The 15,700-nt window shown below is 39.7% G+C and overlaps 1 protein-coding gene across 3 annotated transcripts in view; it reads right to left on the reverse strand.

The window, feature by feature from the left end:
* NOVA1 (NOVA alternative splicing regulator 1) overlaps positions 1–15,700 on the reverse strand; it is a 190,577-nt gene that overhangs the window by 4,114 nt on the left and 170,763 nt on the right. The window lies entirely within an intron of this gene.

A 15,700-nucleotide genomic window follows, 5' to 3' on the forward strand; every position in this document is an offset into this window, starting at 1 on the left:
GTATTCCTGATACTGAAGCTGTTGCAGTGATTTCAGTAACGAATGCCTAAAACTCAACTCAGTGGGATTTATCTCTGAGTAAATGTGCATAGGATTGGATTTCTTTGAGATGGAACCAAACAAGCTTCCTCCAGCAAAGGAACTTTCTCATTTGGAGGAAGATGTGTCCATTGGAGGAAGTTCATCTGTTTTTATTTCCAATCCGCTGTATAGAACTTAGTAATATTTAAAGTAACGCTTTCTACAGCCACATTTACACAGTATACTGAATTCCAATATACAGCCACCATCTAAGATCTTGCATCTCAGTCTGAGTAACAGCAGTATGTAAATATTGACCCAATGAAAACAATGGCATGTGAGTTACAGATTATGAGCTTGCTCAATTCGCTTCAATAGGAGATTTAACCACAACTTTCAGTTGGACAGGGCTTACAGATTTCTCTCCTTCAATGTAAACATGATGTTACTTTTTCCATAGTAAAATACTTTTGTCTGCTACATTTCAAATGAGAAGGGTTTATATATTCCAATGTACTAAACTAGAACAACAAAAATTATTATATAATAGAAATTGTATGCAAGTAATAGGGCAGTATACAATGCTGCCTGCATACTAGCAGGACCTACTGCTAGAACAATGGTGCGCTAGCGGTTCCCAAAGCAGTCAGAAAGAGCAGAAACACTTCTTTCCAAAACGGGGCAGGTCAGTGGAGCTCCCAGTTCCTGTCCTGTCCTAGAAACAAGTGTTTCCAGTCATTTGGGGGGTTATTTTATGAAGCACTAGTTCCTGTTGCACAAGCAGAAGGTCCTGCAGGTGCAATGGAACTAGCAAAGGCAAAGCAGCAGTATTGGATATTGCACATTTAGTTTAATTTTTTTTTAAAGTCCTGAATATTCTGAGAATTGATAAAAAAAAACACATGCCAGGTTTAACATATAAATATACTGTATATCTGGAAACAGTGATTCCACGTCTATTAACAATTTCTGCACATGAATTAGATTTATCTGTACAGCACCATGTACATTGATGGTGCTATATAAATAAATAAATAATAATAATAATAATAATTTAATTGTTTTCCAAAAGTTGGCTACAGGGATACATTTCACACCCTCAGCACACAGCAGTGCGCATCAAGCACAGTTGTCCAGAAGTGTCACACTACCCTACTAAGAGCAGACTGCCATTGTTAATGGCTTCTATTGACTAGCAGTTGGCCGAGAGTTGAAGAAAAGGAGAGCACTCAGATGGTCTGGGAACTTTATCTACTTCCCTTGTCTAGCAAGTCACAAGAACGGTGGCTTAGTTGGTACATTTAGTAGGCACATCTCACCCCAACACCCCAACAATGAAACGTGTGGAAACAAGATTTCCATGCAGAGGTCTGTACATGAGTATGCCTGGTTTGCATAACCATTTCCCTTTTTATAGGGGAACTATTACCCACATCACACATTTGTTTATAGGTGTGGTAGAGGAAAATATTGTATGCTTTCTCTTCTACTGCCTAAAGATGATTGCTAACCTGGCAAGTCTATGACCAACCAAAAGACTATGAGAAACCTTTTGGATATAGTTAGGTGTTATCATTGCCAGTTGATTAATATTAAGGCAATATGGGGATATCAGGAGGAATACAAAAAATGTCTTGCATAAGCAGAGGCACTTCTGCTTACACAAGGGGGGGGGACTTGTGGGAATTTCTGTAAATTCTCTTCTCTAGCAGTGTCTTACTTCCCTTCAGAAAATACCATGTCATTCTAAAGCATCTCTCTGTCCTAAGGAGCAGCTTTTCTGGAAACACTAGGGGGTATATCAGGAAGGAGGTGGGAAAGTTTCATTGCACAAGAAGAAATCTGACCACACTTCTCATGATTTAAGTCAGTTAACTTACATGAACATTTTGGTGAAATCTCTGCTCAAGGAACAGTGGGACATCTGTAAATTAGCAATAAATTCAATTGCTAATAGACCACTGCCTTCATTTCTCAGGGTAAACAACAGAAGATGAAAAATCTGACCAGATAGCATACACATTAGAAATGAAATATCTCATTATCAAGACATTTTCTGGATCCATTTCAAGCAGGGTTTATTCTTGGTTCTGAAACAATTTCTGTTGCCCTATGGGACAAAAATTGCTGAAAGGGGAAAAGCAGCCTTGTTGATTCTCCTGGACCTCTTGGCAGCTCTCAGTAACACCAACCATGGCATTGTTCTGGAAACTTTGTCTAAGTCGGGAATGAGCTGGATGGCTTTAAAGTGGTTCTGCTCATACTTGGATGACTATTTTCAGAAGGCAGTGCTGGGGGCTTTCTGCTCAACCCATGGCATTTTTGCTTTAAAGTCCTACAAGGTTCTGTCTTGTCCCCCAGGCTATTCAACATCTACAATAGGGGTTTAAAAAGTGTGGCCTGTGGGCCAGAAGCAGCCCCCCAAACCCTGTATGGCTCCCTCTGAGACCCCCAGACCCCCCCAAATGCTCTAGGCTCAGGTTGTATGGTTCCTACCATAAAAGACTTGCTCATAAAGTGTTCCTGAAGCATCCTAGGAAACAGTGCTTGAAGGCACCTGCCTGCTTCTTAGGACACTCTAGGAATGGGGCTTCTATGGCAGGAACCATGGAGCCTGTTGCTAGAGTGTATTCCCCCCTTGAAGACATTCTAGGTAATAGAGTATGGGATGTCAGGATCCTTCAGCAAAAGAGCTGAAGGATTAGAGGAGGGAGAAAGGCTCGGTGCTAGGATGACTGGGTGGTCTGAGGTTTCTGGGAGCAATGCTGGTTTTATCTGATTAAACCAGGTGCCAATGCCTCTAAAATGCTGTTGGGCATGATTTGGATTTGAGTGAGTGGTGTCACTCCAACAGACACCAGGTGTGGTCCTCAAAGCCAAAAACATAGTGTACCACTGATTTTCTGTTCCCTATAGCTTTTAAATATTGAGTTTGTTCTGACTCTATACTGTTTAGCTTCACCCTACCCAGTGCCTGTTTACACTTCCCTGTGCCTGTTTGCATTCTCTTTCCCTCCTTATTGTTTACTACAACTTTATTAGATTGTAAGCCTATGCGGCAGGGTCTTGCTATTTACTGTGTAATCTGTACAGCACCATGTACATTGATGGTGCTATATATATAAATAATAATAATAATAATAATAATAATAATAATTACAGCAAACTACTGAGTGAGTTTATCTGATGTTTTAAGCAGTTATGAGGAACCTCCGGCCTGTGGGTCTAATCCCCATTCTGCCTGCGGAGGCTTGGATTCCCACTGAAGGGCTCTCCTCCCAAGTCCCAATCCCTGGAGGCTACTGAGAGTCAGGGGAGAAGAAGCGGCACACCAAGTGCTTCACTTACCCCACATCCTCTTCAATGGGGGACACACTGGCTGACATGCTGGGTGGAATAATACGTCACTCCTCCACCTAGCACCTTAGCTGCACATTCCAGGTTGTCCCTGGATATGCTAAATTGCCCTTGTGGAAGCAATTTCGGCTGCTTGCACAGCAGAATTGGCGGGGTACAGGAGAACTGGCAGGGAGATAAGCACCCCATTGGATTGACTGGAACTAATCATTAAGAACATATTATGCCAGGATTGTATCAACTTTAGTGGCTCTCTGGGCATAGCTAGATGGGGCGAAATCCTGGGGCAATCCCCGGGATCATCCCTGTGCGTTCACATGATGCACAGGGGATCCCGGGATCAGGAAGGTATGATCCCTCTCTTGCCCTAGGATCTTGCCCTACCCTTTGAGCCTGGTTTTTCCACGGTCCCGGGCTGATGCCGAGACTGCGGAATGTTTGGCCGGGTGTCGCGGATTGTCCCGATTCCTCACGAGGAGCCATGGGCGCAGAGCTCCTCAGGAGCACTGCACCCATCGGGGGTGGGGTGGGATGAGCAGGGAAAATCATTTTTTTAAGGAAAAAACTTTACCTTTTGCGCACGAGCGCACCTTCTTCTTTAAGGAAAAAGACCCAAATGGCGGGCGCGACGCATCTCCCTCTGAGGTCACCGTGCACCATGTGTGAACAGAGGGGGAGATCTTATGATAAAAAATCACAAGATCCTCACCCCTCCGTCCCACTAGACTGGTAGGTCTAGCTAAGGCCTCTGTTTGCTGGTTTTAATCCATAAGGAGCTTCCCGGGTTGGGGACAGAGTATCTGAAGGATTGCTTCTTTCTATATGTCCTACCTGGGCCCTGAGATCATCATTAGAAGCCCTGGTCCAATTGTCTTTGCGAACTGCAAATACTTTTGACTAAGGCAACTGACCACTTTGACCATTCAAAAAGATAATTTATTTTAGATTGTGAGCTTTTTTCTTTCAGTTTTTAACATGCAGGACTAAATGTTTGCCTAAAAAGTGTGTGTAGTGATATAAAAATAAAGAAAAATAAATATTCAGTTTCACTAGACAACATCTGTGGGATGCTTATTTTCAGAAACAGCTTCTCTGTGCTACTAGCACTACTGTGGAGGAAATGTGCTTCCAGATGGGCAGCTCCCATTGCTCCCAAATTATTACTCTCTGAAGACAGTAGCAATTGCCAGGAGTGGAGTATTTCAAGGAAGAAAAAGTTGGGAGTGGAGTGATGCAGTCTCGGTGACTGGCAGGTAGGCAAGGAAGAGATCTGGGCTTCTGTAGCAGTTGTTCATATATACAAAACAAAACCTCCATCTAATAATGGAGAACGTTTATCCAAGGTTAGATGGAGGAATTCAGAACTTAGCAAGGAAATTACGATTTATGTTGGGGTAAGTTTGTTAATCACTAATTTTAATATGAACTGATATGTTCTCACACTAAAATGCAAACTGGTATACAATTATCCATTGGTTTTTACACTTCTCCGAAGTTTGTGATGCAGTTGTATGATAAAAAAAAATACATACAAAAGTGTGCACATTAGGGAAAACTGTGTATGAAAAGACATATACTGGGGCAAAGTGCTTGTAAAAACTGTGTATGGGGGCGGGGAGTTGGTTCTATGAGCTTCAAAAAAAGAGGGGAAGCAATCAGCACTAAGAACACGCAGGAGAATTGACATGTGACTGTACTGAAAGAGGTGAATGAAAGAAGTATAGGTACCATAAATTAAACACCTTGTTTAGAAGAAACTGAAGCATACCTTAAAAGAAATGAAAAACTTTTTAGCTGCACACTGTAATATATATATATATATATATATATATGTGTGTGTGTGTGTGTGTGTGTGTGTGTGTGTGTGTGTGTGTACGTGTACACATATGTTTAGCATTTCCATAATATGCCTTGCACTATATAGACAGTAATCAAAATGAATACACCTATCCTTCTTGGTAAAATAGCCATGCTCTAACTAGAGAAGAGGGAAATACCACTATGTTGATACATAGTTTTAATATCATTCCCATCTTTCATTTGTTTTTATTCTGTAGTCTAAAAGCATTATGTACTTCACACATTAATGTTTCATAGATTTCAAATTACATTTGCAGGAGCGACTGATGTATTCTGAATAGCTTCATTTATGTGCTTCAATTTTTCATAATAATAAACGGGACTGCCTGCATACTGAAATATACAATATATAAACTAGATTCACATATTTTGAATTAGAAAACCTCAACAAGAATGTATGGAAGACCTGGTTATAGACCTACACAAATTATTTAGTAACATGTTCTGGCAAGGTCAGATGAATTTGTATAGGTTTAATGGTATTCTATCTATAACTAATCTAATAACATTCAATTAATTCAATACTTTAAATTACTAGAAATGAGCTATGTTTTATTAAAAAAATGGATTAAATCTATATGCCAAAGTGCAGTGTCTGTATGTATACTTTTGCTGTCATTCCTTAAAGGGTTGAAGAGAGGTAGAACAGTTGGCTGGGCCAGGCTGGACCTGACCTCCTGAGGTCTACCCCATGAGGGTGAGACGAGACATAGTCACATCTCCCTTCCCCAGGAGACCATTTTCGGCAAACTGTGACAGCTCACCCTACTTCAGGCAATTCAGGGTTATCTGATGAATTACCCATGCAAAGGGGTAGGAGCAGAATTTTTTTCCTTTCTCATTCTCTGGCATTTGAAGAGGAATTGTCTCGTTGTACATGTTTCAGGTTTGGTTGGCTTAACTTTCTTTGTCTGGAAGGTTCAGTGGTGAGCAGGTTTTGAAGCATCTGTATCGTGAAGTATAGCTCATCTAAACCAAAGTCTCAACTTACCAGTGTAATGAGTCCTGGGAGAAGCAGCATCTTTGCAAAACGTGGACTCCTTCACAACTCCTCCCTGCCCCAGCATACTGAGTTGGCATTGTTTGTGATAACCCTTCCATCCCATAATGTGGATCGGTAACTCATCCAACCCTTGGAGTCAGAGTGGAGTTGTCCAACCAACATGGTCAGCAGGAGATGTGCTCTCCCAGTTTCCACTTTGGTGAATGGGATACTGTCACGGAAGACTAAACAGAGACTGGCAGTTAAATAGTTAATTAAATTGCAGTTGTGTCCCCTTTTAAGTCTACATTTGTATTTCATGTCTTCATTCTGGGTAAGGGAATAGTTCAATTTCATTCATTAGAAGTTTTTTTTTAATATATTAAAAGTGAACATTCTGTTCTATATTCTACAACCTAAACACCAATATTAAGAAAAAATATTTAATTCTCCTGTTCTTGGGCAAGTGGCTCTTACTCTGAAACCTATCACCAGCTCTTGCTGCAACTGTCCCAAGTCCTATTCAAGCCCTGTCGGTACAACTGGGGCGGGAGGACGCTTTTGTGAGTGGGGGGGGGGAGGAGGAAGAAAGGACACACAATGTGCCTTGAGCATGTGGATAATGTCCAGCGTGGGTGGGGCAAACCTATAAAGGCATGCTCCCCATGTTCCCTGGCCTCTTTTGCTTTCTAGCTGGAGGGGAGGCAGCAGTGGGGTGGGGGTAGAGCAAGCGCGGCTGTGGCCGCTGAATGCTTTGGCCAGAGCCCTCTTCTTATGAATGTCTTTTCCACCAAGGGCTAAAGAAAGTGTGACAAGGAGCTGCTTGAAAACTATGCCATGTCACATGATGTCCTTGGACACATCTTGAATCTTTAGAGAATCCAGTCCATTATGGCTGCCATGTGATCCTGGTAGCACAAAGTATTTCTAAAAGATATGCTCTACTAGTTCAACCAAAAAGTAATTGTGCTGAATAGAGAGATTAGAGTATAGAATTTTATTTATTTATTTATTACATTTTTATACCGCCCAATAGCCGAAGCTTTCTGGGAGGTTCACAAAAATTAAAACCATAAAAACAACTAACAATTTAAAATTATATGCCCTATGTTTATTAAATATGGTTCTTCTTAGGTATCCAAATCTGCAACTGCAGGAATAAAGCCAGCCTAAGGAGGATATAAAATCTTTCCTTCCAATAATGCATTTTAAAAACAAACATTAAATCCTAAACATGTTGAGGAATAAATGCTTTGATTTAGCCACATATCTCAAAATTTAGAGTGAGATAACATTTATACTGTTATTAAAAATAAGAAAAGCTAGAGTTTTACTTAGGGTGTGTTGGATGATGTTTGACTATATGTATAACCTTAAGGAAAAGATATGAATAAGTAAGGTATTGTTTTGAAATTATTTCTGATTTTGTTGACTGTGTAGCATTTACATTCTAATCATGTTTCAAAACAGAAAATGAAAAAGGAAAATAAAGGCATTTATTCCCCAAATAACTTTTGAATTCTATATTATTTGAAGGATTAGGATTATGAAAATTATGCATTAATTGTAGTTATCTTTCTGCAGAGCCATAAGAGCATGTTTACTGCTCTTTCCCAATAAAACAAAATATTGTAAATAATTAAATCCTATGAATTTATAAAAATCCTGTGAATTTCATATTAACAAATATAACTTGGTTGTTCATAATATTAGTTGAAAAAGAGCACAATTGCTTTGGATATTCTAAAAAAAATAGAAAATACATTACTAGAAGTATGGTATGTCTAGAAAATATTGATTAAGTCTGAAAGATTTGTATTGTCACACATTATGTTGAATATGTAGGGAGAGTAGCAGGATTGTAATGCAATGCCACTCCCCTCACTCAGCATGTTTATTTGAGTCAGTGGCCTTTGCTAGACCTTCCGGTAAATGCACGACGGAGGAGGGGAGAGCCCACAATGCAACTATTGCGGGCAGTCACGCTAGTCTATATGTCAGGTGCGATGAGGTCAAGAAGAGACCCGTCGCGCCCTGGCATTTTGTTTTTTTCCCCTTAAAGGGCTGGCTGCGCATGAGCGCACGAGCAAAAAGGTAAGTTTACTTTTTTTAAAAAAAATAGATTCCCCCGCTCCCCCCACCCTGCCTCCGATGGGCGCAGCTCCCGGCTATGCGAGAATAATCGTGTGGAGCCGGGAAAAGCCACTGAAACGGGCCACACACTCGTGGTCTCAGGCTCAGCCCAAGACTGCGGGAAAAACCGGGCCCAAAGTGTAGGGCTGTATTGATCACCGGCTGAGCCTGGTGATCCCTTGTGCATCATCTGGATGCACAGGGGCGATCCCGATATCAGCCCAGGGGCAGTATATAACATCTTTCCTCAACTTGGTGCCCTCCAAAAGTTTTAGACTTCACCTATGAGCTTCAGCCAGCATGGACAACGATTAGGAATGCTGGTAGTTTTAGAGCCTTTCTATATGAGGCATTTATTGTGCAATCGTGATTCCTTACTCATGGTAGTTTGCAGGTTGTTTACATGACACTGTTATTCCCCCAGGTCTTTCCCCATGCTTTGCAACCAATTTAGATGTTTTCTAGGAAAGTCTGATATATCCATGAAACCGTCTGTGTATTTGTGCAGTTCTGTTATTCCCCCCCCCCCCCACACCTAGTAGTTGTGTAATGGAACATATAGAAAGATAGAGAAAGAAAATATCCATCAAGAAACATGTGAAAAGGAGCCAATCTTAATCCCACAAAGAATTCTGAAACAGTAGCCTTGGTAAAGTAGTAGGTTACAAGTGTTACATAGAAAAGCCCATACTCCAAAACATCCTGAGGACATTGGGTTGGGGAAGGCTGGTGCATAGGGATCTCCAGTCATAGGCGGGAATCCTGCTTTTTTTAGGGTTCCAGATTGTGGGTTGAGAGTTGTACAGCCATAGGTTTATTCAGATAGTCATTGAAAGATACAAGTGGGATTGTGCTTGTGATCCTGCTCTCCTTCCACATGTTTCATGTAGTTTGTGGGAAGTACTGCAATCACTGGACACTAAGACCTAATCTACACCAAGCAGGTTATTGCACTATGAAAGCGATATATAAAAGGCAGGAGCCACACCAAGCAGGATATAGCGGTATGAAAGCGGTATATGGTATGTGTCAATGAGCCCCAATCAGTGCACTTCAGTACAGCTATAAAGCAGTAGAGTGGCTCCTGCCTTTTATATACTGCTTTCTTAGTGCAATATCCTGCTTGGTGTAGATTAAGCCTAAGTCACACTGAACTAAGCGGGATCTACTTCTGAGAAAACATATTTAGGACTGAACTTAGGCCTTAGCTAGACCTTAGGTTTATCCCGGGATCAACCCGGGGTCATCCCTGCCTGCTCCCGGGACCCCCGTGTGTCATTTACATGAACAGGGATAACCCCGGGACAATCCCGGGATAAACCTTAGGTCTAGCTAAGGCCTTAGTTGTTAATGATCAGGATGAACTATTTCCATAACTGTTTTCTACTATCATTACAATCTACATCTAGCTGAAAACACCAGATACAATTTTGATTATTTATCGCATTTCTATATCACCCAATAGCCAACGTTTTCTACATATGTAATATTTCCTTTTATCAGTGTGCTGTTTTAAAACCATTTGATACTGGTAACCACCAAGTTCTGAATTTGCCTGCTTAGCCAAAGTTAGTTAAATGTCTGCCAACCAGTTTCAAACTTGGTTTCTTTTGTTTTTTCACTAGGGTTTGCACATGAGAGTAATTTCTTTATTTCTTTCAAATATTTTTTGATCACCACTCCATGAGTGCTGGAGGGGAATACAAAAGCCTAACATGTATTTTATAACTGGGGATTAATGATAAAACATTAACAGCATTAACTATCAAAAGCTTGCTGGAACAATATCATCATTACCAGCCATCTTAAGGACACTATGAAAAAGCTACCCTAACCGCCTTTGGGCGGGTGCTGCCACACAGAAGGCTGTTATGAGTGCTCACCAACCTCACCTCTCCAGAAGGTGGGAAATGAAACAAGGCAGATTAGGGGCAGTCTCATATGAGGACCAATCTTTCAGATATCCTTACTCCAAGCTATTTATGGCTAAAAATCAACATCTTGAACTGAGCTTGGAACCAAACTGGAAGCCAGTGCAGATGTTTCAAGCTGCAATTTGATTCAAGTTGTGCAGCTGTTTCAAGTTGTGTTATGTGGTCTGTAAAAGGCATAACAGACAAAAGTCCATCTACTGCATTTTTTGGATACTTTTCAAAGGCAGCCCCATAGAAAGCACATTACATTAATCTAAATGTGAAGTGAATAAGGCATGGACCACTGTAGCCAGATCCAAATTCCCTGGAAGGGATGAAACTGGTATACCAACAAAAGATCTGCAAAGGCACTCCAGTCACCACTACCACCTGACCATTCAGAAGCTGCACTAGATCCAAGAGCACACCCAAGCTGCATACATGATCCTTCAGAGGGTCTGCTATCCCTTCTAGCACATTGTACTCCAAATCCCGGGTTGGCCTGTTTCCATTTTGTCTGGATTAAACCTCAGTTTGTTCTCTCACATCCAGTCTCTCACTGCACCCAGACATCAGTTCAGGACTTCCACAGCTTCTTTGGCATCCATTGAAATGGAGAGATAGAGCTCAGTATCATCAGTATAGAGATCCAACCCCAACCCCCAAACTTTGCATGACCTTTCTCAGTGGTTTTAACATAGTAAACAGCATGGGGGGGCATAACGGAGCCTGAGGAACCCAATAAGCCAACAGCTAAGGGGACAAGCAACAGTCCCTCAGCACCATCTTTTGGAAACACTAAGTAAAAAAGGACTGGAATCACTACGACACAGTGCCCCCAAGTCTCATATCAGCCACTGAGAGGTCTAACAGAACCAACAAGGACAAAACTCCCCATGCCTAGCTCCCGAAATAGTCATCAGCCAAGGCGACCAAGGCTGTTTCTGTCCCCAAACCAGGCCTGCACCCAAATTTATTTATTTATTACATTTATTTATTTATTACATTTCTATACTGCTTAATAGCCAAAGCTCTCTGGGAGGTTGAAAAAATCCAGTAATGAATAAAAGTCATCATATGTTTCAGTAGAAACAGCTAAAGAAAATACATGGCACATCAATATAGATCAACTGCCCCTATTATAAATTAAGCAAAACATAAATTATGCCTTTTTCAGTTTCTGATTCAAGAATCAAGGATATGTGCTCAAGAATATTGCCTTGTGGGTGAAGCTTGCCACAAGTAATTGAAGAAGAAAACTACAGAAATTTTAAATTGTTGTGGCAAAAACATGCATGAATGCATGCTAGAAAAATTAATTATTTAGAGTTTCAAAAAACAAATTTATTTGATCACAGTCATTCATACTCCTATGACTGTATGGTCCCTTTTGATCATCTGGCACAACACTCTCGTAAGCATTGGTGGGCCACACTGCTCTATTTGTTTTGTGCCAGATGATAAGCAGGACTGTACAGTCAAAGAACTATGTCTGTATGTCAAAGAAAAATGTTTTCTGAAAATCAAAAGAATTTTTCTAGGATGTATTCATATTAAATCCCTTTTGTTATGATTCTAAGCTGTTCATTGTGGTTTATCAAAATAACTAATATTGTTATTTTTTCCTGTTGTTTAATAACCATGCCAGATACATATATATCTACTATATGAATAGGTATATGCCAACCCATTTCTTCTTTTTCTTTTCTTAAAACAATAAACCATCTGAATAGATATGTTCTGAGTTGCTGAGTCACTTTTTCCTACTGAGGAATACATATATATGTATCTCTATAAAGTTATTCTAGTCTTTATTTAACTTGTTCATATGCTTAGAATTGGAATCCTATATTATCGACAAAACTAACTTGTACTCCACTCTTGAGAAAATTCATATTTTAGTATCATTTCCCCACCCTGTTCTAAAAAATTAGCAGTAAGTTTGTTTAATATTAATTTTTCAAATGAGTAATCTAAAAAATAAAGAGAAAAGTGCTTGCCAATTATTTATTCTGTATTGACAAAGGATTCTTATGAAGAGGTCTATAGAGAGTTCCATGAATCCTCAGTTTTTGTGAACATTACGGTTTTCAAAACCACTTAGTCAACTAGCAAAGCAATTTAACAGAAAAAAATGTGGCAAAGGACTGATGCATATAGAATATTTCACAGGTATAAGCTGATATAAACACTGCACAACTGCTGGTTGTTGGTCTAAACTTGACCCTATACCCAACAGGGAAGCATAGGCAGAAAAGAAAGGCAGTTGGAGAAGAATTGGCACTGGCTTTACTAATTTGTCTGGGAAAAGTCAAACATTATTTTGTAAGCATGAGGAACTCCTGGAAAACGCTAGTAATATGTAAGCCCATTTTGTTGTTTTCCCAAGTTTTAAATTGTTTTAACACTTCAAATACATACATAAATGCATGCACTATATGTTATTTATCCACAGTTTACAAAGATCTAAACATCATTAAGATCTACTTCTTTTCTTAACTTACCCGTACACAATTTCTTCTTACGAGCCATTCTAGATACATTATATAGGCACATTGGAATGAACTTAAAAAGAGTATTATAGCTTACCAAAGTTGTACTATAGGTGCCAAAAATAAAGTTTGCAATGCTTGTTCCCTCACAATAGGTCATTAAAAGAAGAAAAGGTTGTTGATTTTTATATGGTCCCTTTTCTTAGTATCTGAGTGATTCAGATCCTCCAAAATATTTTATTCCTATTATCAGTGAATGGGAAGACACTTTTATAAACAGCAACATGTATTCTGATTCTTAGATTTTGCAAAACTGGCTTACATAATAATTTAATTCATGTCATTAATGAAAGTTGAAAGAACGTGGAATTAAAAATTCAACAAGCAATCTAAGAAAAATATTACTAAAATTCTAGTTTAGAGATTCGAAATGGACTCAGAGAGAAGAGTTATATCTGTTATATTGGAATACGTTTATGAATAGCTTGGGAAAAGTTTTATAGCCTACTTGTATTTTTATGGTAATAGATTTGTCACATGTGCCCCTGTTAAATTTCATTAAATCAGAATAAGATTGCAATCCTCTGCATACTTACTTGGAAGCAAGTCCCACTGAACTCAGTAGGCCTCAGTTCTCAGGAAATATCCATTCATTACACTTATTTCAGACCTCATCCTCCAAGGTGCTCAGGGGCAGATTACATACGGTTCCCAGGAAGTTTCTCATCCAGGCAGTTTACAGGACAAGTATTGCTCGGGATCATAGGGCCAAAGATATACAGAATTGTGCTGCATTACATCTAAGGGCCAAACTAGATGAGATGCCATTTCTGATTGCTTTTAAAAGCAAATAGCAGGCATTGGAGGACCGACCTGGATCAGGACTCTGGTGCATGTGGAAGGGCATCCAATATGGATTGTGGCCCCTGTGCCTACTAATGCATCAGAAGAAAAGCTTTCATTCACATCAATGAAGCTGTTTTTCCAATGCAAATAGCATGTGCAAGGGCCCCAATTCAGACTGGGAAAATAGCATGTGCGAAATGTTAAAGCCCCACTACCGCCATGCAGAATCCTAATCTGGACCGGCCCCACCCCAACTATTTTTTAAAAGCAATTATCACAATTAACAATTGCATGCATGGCATTTCTTCTAATTTGGCCTTAAGTACAATCAAACTACTAGTGTTATCCTTACTGAAAAAATGCAATGATTTAACTTCATGCTTGAGATAAATAAGATTTTAGGTACTTTACTTCAAAACAGTTGACATTTTGCACTTAGCTGAAATAGAAATTAATTATTCATGTTAAGTAGATTTTCAACTAAAAATAATAATCAGTTTGTGAAAAAGTGTTAAGGGCAAAGGCTTTCATTACCCAGAATGAAAATGGCCACAGCACTATCGAGGTTGTGAAGATCATGATTTGATCCACAGACAGAGCAACACAAGGGATAATTTATAATAGATTGACATGCGTGCACTAGAAATGCACGTGGTTTATTTATTTTTATTTATTTACAGTATTTATATACTGCTCCTTATCCAAAAAATTCAGGGCAGTGAAATAATAGAATAAAATAGTGAAACTGAATAGAAACATCATTAAAATTTACATTTTAAGAAAAAGGGTTCAGATAAAACCACATCCGGGTCATTCAGGTCCCGGATGCTTCTTGGAACAATGTTTTCAGGAGGCACCCAAACAATATAATGTTGCCACCTGCCTGACCTCCAAAGGCAAGGAATTCCATAGGAAGGGGGACACCACATGGAAGGCTCTTCTTCTGGTGGACTACAATGTGGAACCACTAGGAACATTCCCTCAGATAACTTCAGTGACTGGGCTAGTTGACAGGGGAGAAGGCGCTCTTTCAGGTATCCTGGTCCCAAGTTGTTTAGGGCTGTGTACGCTAGTACTAGAACCTTAAACCTGGCCTGGTAGGAAATAGGCAGCCAATGCAGTTCCCTCAGCAAAGGAGTTGTATGCTAAAAAGGGGCAGCTCCTGACAACAGCTGATCTGCTGCAGCATTCCACACTAGTGGTGCAGAATGGGACTTTAGTCATGACTAAATTAACTCTCAGTCACTTCAGTGGGTCTGCTCAAAGGATGACTAAGACTTGATCCAACCTTATTAAAAAGAAAAAGAGGTATTTTATCTCCACTTGAATCTTCAAAGGTTCATATTGCTAAATTTAGGCCTGGAAATGATACAAAATGTTCCCTGTTGCAGGCTGGAAGTTGGGTGAGGGGCTATTTCAACAATTTTGTGGTCAGTGTTAAAGTATATGCTCGACTTTCTGGTTATGCTAACACCAATGGCAACAACAAGTCCTGCAGATTCTGAGTGCCATTTCCCTCCTCTGTTTTTCCCACAAGTCACTCTGATTTGGCTTCAGGCATGATCATATAGTGAGTCTCATTAGGTGTGTAATGTTATGCTGATGCAAAAGCAGAGCTTCCTGTTCCTGTAAAGTTGTTAAAGGTATTCAACAGCACCATAGTGTGTGAGCATCACCATAATGACATCACCATGTGTATGTATGTGGGGGAAACACATAGGGCAAGGGGTAATTTTGCAAAACTTTTCATTTAGACACCCATCACAACTAAATAACTATGTTTACACATTTTTAGCTCAGTTTTATTTAGAATGTTGTCTTTGTAAGACATTTTCTTGTTAAAAAGAAAAGGTACATTATTGTTTGAGATTTTAACTACTAAGCTGGAAATTTTATCATCATAAAAGCAATTAAAAAGAGCCCACTATTGGATACAGAGTTAATGTGTTTCCAGATACTCTGAACTGGATCCAGATTTAGGGTGTTTCCAGACAGGTCACTCCTAGCACTCCCAATCAAAAGACAACGTGCAGCTAATCTGTCTTGTTCTCAAAAAGTGGTGGTTTTTGTTTGTTTCTTTGTTTTTTATTTGCAGT

Source organism: Elgaria multicarinata, chromosome 2, assembly GCF_023053635.1.
Source record: "Elgaria multicarinata webbii isolate HBS135686 ecotype San Diego chromosome 2, rElgMul1.1.pri, whole genome shotgun sequence".
NCBI lineage: Eukaryota > Metazoa > Chordata > Lepidosauria > Squamata > Anguidae > Elgaria > Elgaria multicarinata.